The following is a 15,557-nucleotide window of genomic DNA, read 5'->3' as shown; positions in this document are numbered from 1 at the left end:
AGAAAGAAAGCGATAATAATATTCTTCGTTTATTAAGAGAAAATTGTATTTCTGTAGGTACATATCTTAGTATGAAACTTTAAGGAAAGCTTGTTATTTCGTCGGTAACAAAAAGAGATTCGTCATCCATCGGAAGTTTGGTCGGTCCGTAGGGAGTCCCTTAGACTTAGCAACGATTTTGATGGAACGTTTTGGCGAGCAGGGAACAGCAGTGATAGCTTTTTGACCACTCCTTCGTTGTACTTCGACTTCTCTTCCGGTCGTCAGAGAAGAAAAAGAAATAAGAGAATAAAAGAGATAATAAGGCAGGAAGTATAAAGAGCTTTGTGAGAAGAAAAAGACAAGGAGCAAGAGAGAGAGAGGGAGAGAGAAGAAATCAGAGATAGGGAGGAAAAAAATATCCGTTCTAACGTCGTCGTATCTTTTACGAGGCAGCCTTCTGATATCGTTCGTAGGAAGACGATCGTGTTTGCGACACGACTCGACGACTCATTGAAAAGCTATAACGCTACTTCTATCTCTATTCTTGTCTCTTTCTCTCTCACTCTCCATCTCCCTCTCTCTCTCTTCTAAACGTTTCTCTCAACTACAGGTCATCTCTTTCATACAGTCCTTCGTTTCGAAGAGTTAACCCACAACGTGCACGTGCTAGAAAGGAGAACACGTGTGTCGACTCTTTCGCCTTCTACGAGGACCCTGGAGCGGTCACGTTTCAAGCGTTATTAAACGCTTCTTATCCAACGCGACCTTGATATCGATCCCTCCCAGCTCCCTTCCTCCCTCGATCGTTGCAACGAATCGAGAGAGCATACGACGTGCATAGGATTTCTTATGAATGTTTGATCTATCAGCTGAATCGACTGATGCACGTTATTCTTGTTAGATGATACATTTGAAATGTTTCTTCTTGATAAAAGAATGTTGAAGTAAATCGTTTGATTTTTTACTTAGTTCATGTCTTTATAAAATAAAGATTTTAGAGAAGGTTTCGTTCAACATTTATATTTATTATTTTCATTTTATTATATCAACGAATTAGTCGAATCAATTATATCAAAATTTTATACACAGTTTTATTGTCTTAATTATGGAAAACTATTCAGAACTATTTATTGTTAAGTCTAATAAGTTCAATTTTAAACAGCATGCAAATACTTTTATCATGTATTGTAGATTTATGCAAAAGAGATTTTAAAAATGCAGATGAAATTATTTAAGTAAAAAAGGAGTTTTGAAAACTCATTATTATCTAGTTAAAATGTAATATATTAAATGTTTAAAATTATGTTATAAATTTTATTAATAATCCATGATAAAAATATGACGAATCAAAAAGAAACATTTTGTACAATTGTTATATCTGAATGAATTTATTATTTTTGGGAAAGAAGAACATGCATTGCCTATAAAACTATATTGAAATAAAAATGTACTTTTTGAAGCATTTATATACATCAGCATCTATTTTATATTTAAATATATATGTAAAAAAATCAAACATTGAGTAGTTTAAAAGATTGAAAACGATATATATGTATAAAGTATGTTTATGTGGCAGTTTATGTTGTTGCGCATAGAAAGTAAAAATAGAATTAATTAATTACCAATCATATATTATTAAATGCCTACAGATTAAAATAGTAATAAAATTCCATATTTTTAGACTGTTTAAAGGAGAGATGTAAAGTATAAATAGTAATAAATTATTATTTTTTTTTATTTTAGATTGATTAATTGTTTGTGTTTTGACTCATGTCGTAGAGAGAAAAGAGAATCGACGTTCGTGTGACGACAAAGTAGTATGTGTATGGCGGGAATATATTTTGATTAATTATATAGAAAGTGCCAATTTATTTTTATAATACTAATTACTAAAAAGATTTCTTGATTTTTTTACTGTTATAATTTTTATTATATGTTTTATATTATGTACTATTTTGTAATAATAGGCTAAAACATCGAAATATTTTTTGATGCGAAATATATTCGTTCTGGTGCATTACGTATACGTAATTAGTTATGCGCATGCGCGAGACGAATTCAATTGTTTCAACAATTGCCATATTTGGTGACACGGCTTTGTATCGTCCTCATTAATTTCAGGTAATCAATAGAATTTTTCTAACGTACACCCTCATTCTATATATCTATCGATAGCTAAACACGAGATCTTTATGAGGCCGCGTTCGCAAATCGGGATATTCTCGCATTCAAAAGATATTCGCGAAAATAAAATCATTGTCTAAACGTTCTCGACTAAAGTGCTCTTTATCTCGAATTTTTTCGTTTTATTGCGTTTTTTGCGATGTCGATATTTCTTTCGCTTTTTTACAATGTTTTAATTAATAATTTTCCATTAATTATCCCTCATATATTACATTTCGTATTATATTCGATCTTCATATGCATGCGTATACATCATACACATACATATATATATATATATATATGCATGTGTAAGTATGTTGATTATCTTCTATACATTGGTGAAACGTACCGAAGGTGGCGCTGCGTACATACGAGGCGCGAATTCAATTGTTTTCGCGATAAACATGACGTCATAATTGTTTAGTAGGCACTACCTTGACATATTTCCGTATCGTCTCTGTTAATTCCAGGTAATCAATAGAATTTTTCTAACGTACACCCTCATTCTATATATCTATTGATAGAAAAACGCGAGATCTTTATGATGTCATGTTCACAAGTCGAGACATCGTCGCGTTTAAAAGATATTCGTAAAAATGAATTCTGCGTCTTGGTTATGTTTTTTCTTTCGAATTTTCATTTCTTATTTTCGAAATATTCGTACTGTTTTTGGTTTTTAACTTGTTTTATTTAATAATTCTTCATTAATTAATAATTTTTCATTAACTAGTTTTCATATATCGTATTTCATATTATATTCGAATTTCATATATATACTATATATGACCATATATATTCATGTATGAATATTTCTTCCACACGCATACATATATACACCTTTGTATAGAAATACACAAGTTTTATACTATACTAATACAGTCTTATGTTTTTCAGACTTTCAATAATTTTCGTGCAAGGATCAACAAAACCTTTCTGTAAGTAATTTTTCATTTCTAAAAATTTTCTTCATAATTTTAACAATTTTCTTTTTTATAAAAATAATAATTTGTTATTTTCATTTCTTTTTCCAGCTCAAATTAAAGAAGAATCCTTCATCATTCTGGGGCAGGATGTTCATCGTACAAGATTCAACGAGGACTTAAAGTAAGTAAATTTTTTTATTAAACTTTTTCTCTATAAATTTAATGATTTTTTTTTATTGTAACAATGATAATAATTATTATGGTTTCTTTTTCTTTTCAGATCATCATTTTAATCAGGTTTATCTACTACGATTTCAACAATTTATTTCGATGTTTACTTCGATGTCTACTAATTCCGACCTATTACACGCACGAGTGTTTTGGAGCCATCGCAGAACTTCTTAAGTAGTGAGTGAACAAATTTAAGTACCTCCAGTGCTCATCATGCTGAGGACGAAAAGTCCGAATCGGCACGATTTACTGGTTGTATTGATTTACATAAATTATTGACGAGCACAAATAATTCCTTTTATTGGTAAAAATGTTCAATTGTTTAAATGTTAATGAAATAAATCACTCGATTTTAAGGTCACGATTTTAATAGTAAAAATGGATAAAATATGAAATAATCCTACTTCGACGTTTATTCTTCGAAGTACGAAAGAAGACTGACGTGATAATTCGTACGGTCCTATCAAAGATTTAAAATTTATTTAAAATTTCTCGAAGGTAACAATCTTAATGCACATTCTTAATGATACTTGCTAGTACAAATTTAAGAAAAATTGAAACGATTGAATTTCAGAATGAATCTGATCTGAAAACCTTGTCGCTTCTCGTCACTTTTTATCACTTGAAACTTTATATTTCGTCAGAGACAAGAAAAGAAAAGAATTGCTTCTACGGCAGTTTTCAATCTATCGGATATACTAGGAAAACGATTTCCTCGTGCAGTTGCTTCTTCAGGTGTAATCACTTCGAGTTAAGTCGACTCTCCACGACGATATCTAGGGAAGAAAGTTTTTCTGGAGGCTGCGGTGAGAAACGAAAGGACGGAAAACGGCCGGTCGAGTCTCTCGCGAATAAAATCTCGTACGGCCCGATTTATTTCCTCTTTCTCTCTTTACCTCTTTACCTTTCTATTTCTCTTTCTCTCGGTCCTAAGAGGTCGTAATAACTCTCTTAAATTCATAGCTCGGCCTCTTAAAATTCCATCGTCTCACTGGCGTTCGCAGTTCTCCGCCATTGTCGTAGCAATTTATCGCGAATCCCTAAAGTGTCGTGAGCCGTTTGGTACGTCGTGGAAAAAGAGAAACGAAGATGAGAAAAAGATGAAGAAGAGAAGGAAGATAAGAAGTCAAAAAAAAAAAAAAGAAAAAAGGGAATCAATGTGGTCTATGGAGAAGAAGGAGAGGAGAAGAAGAAGAAGAAGAAGAAGAAGAAGAAGAAGAAGAAAGAAGACAGGTCGAGTTTGAGAGCTTTGTCCGGAAGCCGAAACCTGTGTTTTATCTCCCAGTTGCCGAACTTTTAGTCCTTCCTCATCCTTCCTTCTCGACGTGGTCCTTGACAGAGAAGAAAAGAGGCCAAGAAGAAAGAGGCTGTGTATGTGTCTGTAGGAGAAAGAGGGAAGGGAAAATAAAGAAAAAGGAAGAGGTGATATAAGTTGCGAGATAAAAAGGAGAAACGAAGGTAGACGAAAAATGAAAGAAAGAAAGAAAGAAAAAAGAAAGAAAAAAAGAAAGAAAGAAAGAAAAAAGAAAGAAAGAAAGAAAGAAAGAAAGAAAGAGAAAGAGAGAGAGAGAGAGAGAGAGAGAGAAATGTCGAGTTAGAATCGCTCGTGCTACGGTAAAAAAGGTAAAAAAAGAAGAAATGAGGGAAAGTGGGCCACGAGTTTCGTGGTTTATTGAAAAGCTGCCGCTTAAGTGCTTCCACCTTTCGACTCTTCCTGTCCAACGGGCTTTAGACAGGTGCTGGCCTGATTCTTGCACACTCCTTTTTTTCTTTTTTATTTTTTTTCCTTCTTTCTCTCTCTCTCTCTCTCTCTCTTTTTCTTTCTTCCTTCCTTTCTGCAACCACTTTTATTGGCTCACCAACGTCTCCGAGAGAGCACCGAAGACCGACATAAATATTTAGTCGATTATTTTAACGGGTTACTGTAGTAATGGTCCGCCAAGTACTTCTCTCGTTTTACCCTTCTTCTCGACGACTCGTCCTAGACTTCTGAAATTGGATCGAGCACCTGCGTCGGGCAGGATATCGAAGGAGGTAAATTAGATGAAGCGATAGAGAAAAGTAGAGTGGAGACTCGTAAGATGCGACTTCCTATCTTACAACTCTTCGTACCTTCGGTGTTGTATTTTTGCAAATGAAAAAGAAGAAAAAAAGGAAAAAGCAAAAGGATTAAATTCACAGCCAGTTTTTATGATTAGTTCGATATTAACGGTTTAGAACAATTAATAATCATATTTCGTTTGACCGAAATAATTTCAATTTTCAGCTTAGAGATCGATCGCCTTTTTTTCTTTTTTTTTTTTTTTCTTCGTTATAGAAAAAGATGAATGATCATTTTGAACGATTATTTCGATCATATTATTGAAAATTATATTCATAAATATCCAACAATTGTTTATCAATAGAAAGGAATTTCCTTCGTTTCTTTGAAGTTTCCTCTGTCGAGTCTTAGATTAAATCTCTGCCTTCTATTTTCCCTTCTCTTATTTTCTAAATATTCCTACCCCTCGTTGAAGTCATCCCAAGAAAAGAAGATAGTCAGTGATTCGGAAACCCTAATCCCTCTTGTATATACCATGGTAACGAAACAAAGCAGTGTACGCATCGGAAGTCGAAACATCGTAGGTGTCCTCTCGTTTCCTCCCTTACTTTCAGAATCATGAAAGTTAAAGCCAAAGAGAGAGAGAGAGAGAGAGAGAGAGAGAGAGAGACAGAGAAAGAGACAGCAGGAGGGTAAAATTGAAGGGTGCACGCGTGCGTTGGCACGAAGAATACAATGAAGAGAGAGAGAGAGAGACAGAGAGAGAGAGAGAGAGAGAGAAAAGGGAGATATGGAAAAATCCGTCTCCAAGAGTTTCCATCGAGGAACCTTGCTCGAATTCGCTCGTTAAAACGACATAAAACTTGTGTATGCCTTTGTTGAGGCAATAAAAAAAATGTCTGCCCTTCTAATTGTTTCACTGTAACTTTAAGAGAAAGAGACAGAGAAAAAGAAATAGAAGAACCGCATCAAACGGAAATATTCTTTGTGCTCGTTGAATTCTTTTGTACTAGAAGGTATCTTTTTCTTTTCCTTCTTACAAATTTACGATTCATTTGGAGTATACTAGTATACATTATGCCTTTTATGACTTTTCACTCTGATCTTACTGAAATGTTCATATGGAATTATTTAAAAGAGTGTAGATACATGTTATTGAAAAAAGAATAGAAAGAATTGTCGAAAAAATATTGAGCAAAAGAAAAAGTGGAACGATTAGAAAATATATTTATAATTTATATAGATTATTTAAGTTTCTGTTGTTATTAGGAAATAGAAGAATCCATAATTACTAAGTTCTCAGTATTGCACGATATCTAGTAGAATAAATCACGAAATTAGTTTACTCAGACGCTAAGAATGAATTCTGCATGTTCTTCCCTCGTTTCTCCGTACTTGCATGAACTTCCTTTCGAGTAAGTTTTGGATGCAGCCGCTACTACACTCGCTTGCGTGAGAAGAATGCGGATAGAAAAAGACTCGGAAAGTGAACTGCACTTTAGTTTTATGAGATATGCGAGTTACTATTGCGACTAACTAACTTTACGAATTTCCTTGCAAATTAGAATTCTTTCGAAGAATTATTATTTATGAGTTTTATTTTTCAACATTTCTTCTTTCTTATTTCATAAAAATCTTTTTTACTGTTTTAATCGAAAAGAAAAAAAAAAGAAACATAAAATTCGAATGTTATGTAGAATTTATTTGATAAGCTCTTTTGAAAATATCAACCATTAATGAATGAATTACGCACATTTTCGTATTATTTCGTACGAATTATGAATTCTTTTATTGAAAAACAGTAATAATGTAGCCCAATATTTTCTGAATTCTCTTCTGATTTTAATTCAATTATAAGCGATGATTTCGATATTATTCTACGTATATTTTGATATTTAATGTAGTTTCGTTCGAAATTGATCAAAATGTATATCATATATTAATCGTCATTCGATTATTAATATTTTTAATGTTTCATTTCTGCTAGACACAAATTTGTTTGTAATCTTAATGTTAGTTACCTATATAATTTAATTTTACAAAGGTGATTTTCGTTATAACTCTTTCCTCGAAATGCTAGGAAAGATAAAGATATCCAACCATTTATCTATCTTTCCTAGACAACCTTAAGGTTCGGCTCTCCGCGACGAAAGCTACGACGACAACGTTCTTCCAACCCCTAAAGCTGATAAATAGAACGAGTTTCGTCGTTGCAACGTGTTGCTTCGGTTTACTCGTCTCGTTATAGCAAGAGGAGGAAGCCTAAGTGCACGAAACTTCGGTCTCGATCCGCCACCACGGGAATGCGAATAGGTAATGGCGTGCGAGCTGCTCTTTGGGAATAACTTAACTCACAAACTTAAGTTAACCGTACGAGGATAGAGAGACAAAGAGAGAGAGAGAGAGAGAGAGAGAGAGAAAGAGAGAGAGAGAGAGGAGAGAGAGAGAGAGAGAGAAAATTCTGCAAAGTAAAATAGAAAACAAATTAGGAAAAATTATATGTATACATTGAGATTAAGAAAAATATTTTTTCTATACAAATTTATAGAGAACGATAGGAGAAATTAGCCTATCTCTTTTTAATATTTCTTATTTTCTCATTCTTATTTCTTGGATCTCATCTATCTTTTTCTGCTGTTCCGAAAAAGAAGAAGGAGTGTAACGCTATAATGTTAGGAGATGGAGAGCCTCTGAGAAAGTGGATGAAGATGGGATATACTTTTTCTTTCTCTCTCTCTCTCTTTCTCTCTCTCTCTCTCTCTCTCTCTCTCTTTCTCTCTCTTTCTATCTATCTATCTATCTATCTATCTATCTAGTTCTTTACTCGAGCCCGTGAAATGTGGCTTAATATCGTCGCGAAACCCGGAACGCTTCTCAACGATCTGAGAATCCGCTAAGGGAATATTTCGGGTTTAACCTTTCCTCTCACGATGCAATCCGTTGATGATGTTGAAAGGGCTTCTCAAGAATTCTCAAGCGTCGATTAACATTACTCAATATTTCCTTTTCTATTTAAATTTATAAGATATATATTTATTTATATATTAATGAAATAAGAGCGATAAAAGAATTTTTAAATTGTTATTCGTAATATCATTAATTTTTCGTTTTCAGATTGAAATTCTTTTAAGAATGCATTAAATTTGCATTTTTCATTCTATTCTAAAACATTTAAATCTTGTAGAATATTATCTATTTCATTTTCATCTATAATATTCATTTGATGTAGATATAGTATCAGAATTCGATTCATCGAACATTGAATTTTAGTTAACTATCAATATATTAAATTCCCAGTTCTGCACGTAACGGAAGTTTAGCTAGTTTCGTGATACGCGTAATCAAGTTATACGCATTTCTACAAATGCATGCATTCGGAAATGTAGATGAAACGTAGAAAGTATCAGTAGGACGCAGATTTGTAACGAATACTCAGGAAATTCTGTTTTGATAATATTGAAGATTGACAGAGAACGAAAATATAGTTATAAATAAATTAATTAAATAATCAAACTTAATTTATAACACTTTCACGTTTTAAAGTTTACTTCAATCAGATTATTTTTTTTTTATTTAGAGTATAAAATAATAATTTGTCGATAGATTTCAATTACATAAATCATCAAACATTTCTATGTATTTGTCTTTGCGTTAGTGTCGTATTATATAAAATGCTTTTTATTGGAATTAACGGCAATTGCAAATACCAAATGTGGAAACGAGAAATGAGCCGTTGTATTATCCGTTATCTTCAATTAATGAAATTGCTTTGGAAAAGAGCTCTACCGATAAATGATAGTATTTTGGCGAGTATAAATATAATTTACGTATGTATTACCTGTTTAACCAGTCATCGATTAGGATATTATAAAGGATATATTATTATTATTATTTTATAATTAGATTTTTTATATTAAATTTTCTAAAGATATAGTAAAGATATTTTACTCGAAAGGAATATAACGAGATAAATAATTTGATTTTTATGTCTTATCTATAAGATAAAATTATAATAGCTCTCGTAGGTAGTAAGCCGTAATTTTTTTCTTTTTTTACGTTGCTAGGCAGAAAATTTATTAATTATTCGTCTCGTAGTTAGTGGCCCTCGAGCTCGCGGTCAATGAGCTAGGGAGGACTTGTAAACTTTCAGTTAATTAGAATCGATTAAGTCGAGGAGACCTCGCTCGTCTTCTTTACTCTTATACTTTAGACCCACTAACTACGGACACTCCGTCGTCCACTTAAACTTTTTCACGAGAACCTCCACACAATTTACTAAATATCGTATTGTCCCATTTATTTAAATATCCAATATTTCAATTGGAGATTCATCTTTTTCCAATAATAAATAATATACAATTTGAACATCATCAAAATAATAGCGTCCCTCGTTAGATTCGATTTGAGAATAGAATTTTCGTGAAAAAAGCAAATTATAGACATGGGAAATGGTTTCAAGAGAGAGACAGAGAAAGAGAACTAGATAGATAGATAGATGGATAGATAGAGAGAGAGAGAGAGAGAGAGAGAGAGAAAGATAGAAACTAGAAATCCTTTTAGAATGTACTGCACCCTTCGTACAGACCACAGATTTATGCCGTAATTTGAATAATCGCGGATCTCGCGATCGAACTCGAGCCTGTTCGAATCGAATACCTAATCCGCCCGTATAGACGGACGATAGAGTGTCGGAGTTCGTGCTCGGCTGCCATCGTGCGAAAATGGTCAGAGGAATTCGAGGTTTCTAGGAGGAGAGAGGAGAGACCGAAGGCTCGAGTGTTTCGTGAAATAATCGGAATATAGGAGGATTTAAAGATAGAGAGTTATGTTAACAACTATGAGGATGATGATAATCATGATGCTGATAAATTCTATTAGAGATACCAATTGCTATTGAATAGTAAATTGGACTGTCCGTCTATAATTATTGATATTAATTGAAAATATAAATGACATTTAATTTTAAACCATCCGAATCCTTTATCGCTTGTATTAGATATATATATATATATATATATATATATATATATATATATAAAAGAAAAAAAGAAAATAAATCGATAATTTTTTAAAGAAAAGGTATTAAGAAAATAACAAGGATAAACTAAATAAAGAATTACTTAGGAGAAAAATAATTTCGCCAAAAATCAGGTTACGGGTAAATATAGAAAATAATCGAGCGAAGGGTAGAAAAAGTTAAAATCGATATCGCAGGTGCATTATTCAAAGGAGTAAGAACGAACGAACGAACGAAGCAAAGAGCCGAGAGCATCGTGGGGTTATTATTTTCAGGGTCGACGCAGATGTTGCTTACTCGTGTTCGGGCACGCGGGAAGAAACGACAGAACGGTGTCGTCGAAAACTCTACTCGAGAGTAGACGCGTTACAGCGGGTGTGTTATTCATAGGTCGAAAACCCCTATGGATCATCCCTGGTTATGGCCTGGGGCAGCAATTTCTTGTAGATGTACAAGTTAACGACTACGTTAACTTTCTCCCTATTCGCATGAGGTAATTATAAGAGTATTCTACGGAATGTCGACGATATTATATGACTTTCCTTGCTTCTAAGCTGAATTTCTTTGGCATATTTATATATACTATTCGAATATATTATATATATTTGATCTTTTAAAAATAATGAATTCATTTCGTTCATTCATTTGAGATCCAAATTTATTTTCAAAGCTATGTTGTATGTATATCACGCGCACACGCGCACATACGCGGGCACACGCGACATACGTGCACACGCATACACGCGTATCAACTATAAAAATACGTATAAAAAGAAACGATAAAACGAAATGTTTCGAAGAAACTCGGAACGTCTGAAGAAATAAAAGATCTCTTGACGGTTTCGCGGACACGTTCGATGAGAGGAAATATGCGAGATCTCGATGTAGTCAGTTTCGATGGTCTTCCTCCCGTGTCGTCTAGAACGCATCGAAGCATCGTATCGCGACTTTTAAACTTGCCTGAAACGAGCTTGCCCGTTTTCGTCTGCTCGTAACGCTCGCTATACATGGCTTCTACCGTGGATATAGTACATACTTATCTAACGGCGTAGACGACGAAGAGAAAGACGAGGATGACGAGGAAGACGAGAAGGAAAAGAGAGTACTGGAGGAAGAGGAGGAGGAAGAGGAAGTGGAAAACTCTGAGGAGAGAGACCGCAATGGCCGAGCACGAAGCTCCTTGAGATATTGCGCGAGAGTATACGTGACTCGAGCTTTGCGACATAGTTCGCGTGCACCTAAGATTCTTCTTCCTCCTCCTCCTCTTCCTCTTCCTCTTCCTCTACCTCTTGCTCCTGCTCCTCCTCCCATTTCTTCTTTTTCCTCTTCTCATTCTTCTTCTCCCTTTTTACTCTGCCGAGAGCAAACGTAATCAGGATGCCGCCTAGAAAGTCCAAAACGTATGTGTAGACATATACAACAGAAGGAAGTGAGAGAAACGTGCGATAGAACGCGGAAAAGAGAAGACATAATTTGAGTCGAAGGAAGCTACGAGCTCTCGGCTATTGCCGGAGGAGGGAACGGCGATTGTTGCGCGAGATATAGATCGCGAATGCCGGAGGCTGGATGAAAATGGTCCATGCGGATCGATTTTTCCCGAGAATTCGTTTTCAAAGATACGTTTTTCCCGACTTATAAACGTTCTATTCGTTCTTATATTCTTTTTTAATAAATAAATATTCGATTACGTTCGAACGGCACAGAAATAATACCAGAGATTTTCAATATTTTTATAATACAGAACTTTATTTAAGTTTGTTATAAATTCTGACTACGTTTTATTACATTATTGAATTAAATCATTTTTATTATTGCTTTAGGAACCAGTTTTTTTATCTTCAATTTTTTCTCTTCCAAGCAATAATGTAGATCTCTCTCTCTCTGATAGCTCGCTTTTTTTATTATTTAATAATTCCTAATATAGATCTAAATAAATTGATAAAACATGGCTGTCCTGTTTAACGACGGTCTTCGCGGCGAGAACAAATTATGTAAGACGTTTACGAGTTAGTAATATACCTACACGGTGAGCGCGGAACGCATATTCTCTAATTATTTCCAACGTCGACCGCGCGCCTCGATTAATAGATTATCCGATGGGATGTACGGGTATAACGTTTCAAATTACGTGCCACGAGTAAGCACCCCTGTATAACCTTTACGAACGTTTCAAGGAAATACTAACGTTCTTACACGATGTCATTGGTAATCTTTAGGAAAATGAATGAATCAATATTTGTTCTTGTTCGTTTATTCCTTTTTTCTTTTTTTCTTTTCAAGATTTTTCCAATACAATTTATTATCAATTTTGATTCATTCATTATCTAGTAGAAAACGCATCAAGTTTATTTCGTTTGAGCGTTTAATTCTCGTGAAAAAGTTAATCCCTGTAAAAAAAAAAAAAAGAAAAAAAAACAAATAGAGTTTGGTAAATACATAGTAGATCGTTTCTCTAGGTAGAAGTTGTTTCGAAAATGATTACACTCGAAAACGCGTTCGGAAAGTATCGGAAAGACTGGAAAAGTGCAGGGATGTTACATCGACGTTGAACGGCTCGTGTTTCGTACTAGCTGCAGGAGAGAAGCTATCTTTTTCTCTCTTTTATGGGCTGATGTTGGGTCTCGAACTCGTATGCAACGTTGGATATTCCAAGAGGCAAGCTGGAGAGAGGAAGTCAACGGTTATGAGTTCGCGTTGAACCAAGCTTTACCTTCTCTCTCTCTCTCTGCTCCTATCTCCATCTCTTTCATTTTCTCTTATGTCCTTTAACCCTCTCCCTTTCTACTATACTTCTCTCTCTCTCTCTCTCTTTCTCTCTCTCTCTCTCTCTTTTTCGGCGTACGTGAGCGAGCAAAGAGCAAAGAACTCGAGCGTTTATTGCTCGGACGAAGTCTCGGCCATGACTACGGGAATCCTTCGTGTGATAACGTTGCCGCGCTGGATGATCGGATGAAAGCATTTTGCGTGTGTGATATAAGACCACCTCTGAAGGATCAGTTTTCCTTAACGTTTATATAAAACAATTTCTCTAGTCTTTTTTATTTTTTTTTTTCTTCCCATTGAAATTCCATTGAATCTTTTTCAAATCTTCTATTACGTTGAAGAGAGGGACTTTTTCTTTGTTTTTTCTTTTTATTTGTACAGATAACCTGAATAATACTAATTTCTTGCTATTTTAATTATATTATATTCGTCAGGGATCTCTTCTCTATTCTTCTTTGTTAGAAGAAAAATAAATGAGATCATATTTTATTCTCTCGCGTCCCACAAAGTCTACTCTTATCTTCGTTGTTTCTCGATCAGGAAAACGAAGAATCGACGTGGATAGAATTTTGATTCGTTGTTTAACTTTAATCAAAATCTCTCGCCTAGTCTCTTTCATCGGTCTCTATCTCTTTCATTCCTCGTGTTCCTCTCTCGTACGCATGTCAAATAGGGCGAGAAAAACGAGAGCTGGGACGAGCCGTCAGTCTCTCGTGAAATAATTGAAAAAAATATGGAGCACGGAGAGAAATTCGGTAAACCAGAAACCGTGCGAAGTTTCTGCTACACGAGCATGCTTACACTTTTATAAACTTTATCTCTGTGTGTGTGTGTGTGTGTGTGTCTGTTTAAACGCAAGAAGATGAGTAAAACGATATCGTGCTATAATTCATTATGCTCGACGTAACGAGGGGAGGTAATAGGACACTACTGACGATAAAACGTAAGAAACAAAAAGAAAGAAAAGGAAAGGATCCTTTAATAATAAAAAAAAAAAAAATAGAAAAGCTGGATTTTTTATCACACCTAGTATACAAGCCTCTCCTTTTGCGAATCTCTTGTTCTTCATCTTTTTAATTTACTCAAAATTCACTTTGTCTATAGGGTGCGAAAAAATAAGAGTTCATTCGTTCTGTGATATATTCATTTTTATTATGATAAGATAATTTTTTATTTGCACTATCAAATTTTCAAATCATTTTGAAATAAATCACCTAAGTGTTGAACCCTTTTTCTTAACACCTTGTAGGATATCCAGTTACCTAGCGTGCTCGATGAATTTCGGAATTGACGCTCTCGAAGACGATTCCTTACATCGGTTACGTTTGAACTCGAAGGAATCGCTGAATATTAATAAAGGAAACGCCAGCACGTTCACCCTATCTAACTGCACACGGAGAGAGAGAGAGAGAGAGAGAGAGAGAGAGAGAGAGAGAGAGAGAGAGAGAGAGAGAGAGAGAGAAAGAAAGTAGGAAGAAGGCGCGACGAAAGCGTCACTCATACGTTAATCTACTAGTAGTCCTTGGCAAGTTCATTAGCATTTCATTTTTATTCATTGACCATGTTGAATGACTGAAAACTCAAGCAAAATTTAGGAAGAAAAAAAAAAGAAAAAAATACAGACTAGACCGACGATTCGTCTTTAACTTTCCAAATCGTTTCTCGTTTGTTTTAATTTTCTTTTTGCCAGTCGGGAACCCACCAATCGTGACCATTAACTCTCAACGAATGGCAGACACTCCAAAGTGTCTCTATTAAATGCCTCATAAATCCGTGACTCCTTCTAATTGGCCAACTAACGAAACGTTGAACACCCTGGACGATAATAAAACGGTAATGTTTCTCAGTTTATAACTATTGTCCGGCTACACTTTGCTGGAAGAACGAAATTATTTTTACGGGTACCTATGAATGTGTAGGAATGTATGAATGGCTGCTCGTTTTACTAACGATCGATATCGTTATTTCTTTTATATATAACGTTTCGTTTTAAATCGGTTCTTTTCTAAAAATCGACTTTTAACCTGTTTATATGAATCCAATTTTAGGACAGTTCGTGACACATTTGTTCTCGCAGAAACATTTCTGTTCGGTAAATATTAATATTTTTTTAAACTTCTAAGGTTTTGCATTTCCTGTTATTATACAAGTCTGTCTTGCACTTGCAGTATATACATCTTGCACGTGTCTTTTGACTCGTTTAATAGCTTACAAACATAATGTTATTTTTCTTATCTTCACTCATGAACTGCACCTGAGTCAACGATCTTTGACTTCTACGTCCTGTTTAATGAAAAATAATATTGCATAATATATGTTTATGTCGTCGAATTTACGATCTCTCTCTCTCTCTCTCTCTCTTTCTCCCTCCCTCCCTCTCTTTCTCTCTCATTTTTTTCATCAAAGTTTGTCGATTTTTTTTTCTTTACCCTGA

At 34.5% G+C, this 15,557-nt stretch overlaps 1 long non-coding RNA gene across 1 annotated transcript in view; it reads left to right on the top strand.

Moving 5' to 3' along the window:
• The window catches only part of LOC118443977 (uncharacterized), a 2,515-nt gene extending 1,371 nt beyond the window's left edge, over positions 1–1,144 (top strand). Inside the window, exon 3 of the long non-coding RNA XR_004838825.2 lies at positions 58–1,144. This is a non-coding gene — a long non-coding RNA (uncharacterized LOC118443977). The remainder of the gene's footprint in view (positions 1–57) is intronic.
• The last annotated feature ends 14,413 nt before the right edge of the window (positions 1,145–15,557 follow it).

The sequence above is a fragment of the Vespa mandarinia genome, chromosome 21 (assembly GCF_050613455.1).
Source record: "Vespa mandarinia isolate Hongniang chromosome 21, ASM5061345v1, whole genome shotgun sequence".
In the NCBI taxonomy this organism is placed as follows: Eukaryota; Metazoa; Arthropoda; class Insecta; order Hymenoptera; family Vespidae; genus Vespa; species Vespa mandarinia.
Note: the sequence above shows the minus strand (reverse complement) of the source record. Positions and strands in the feature narration are given on the sequence as shown.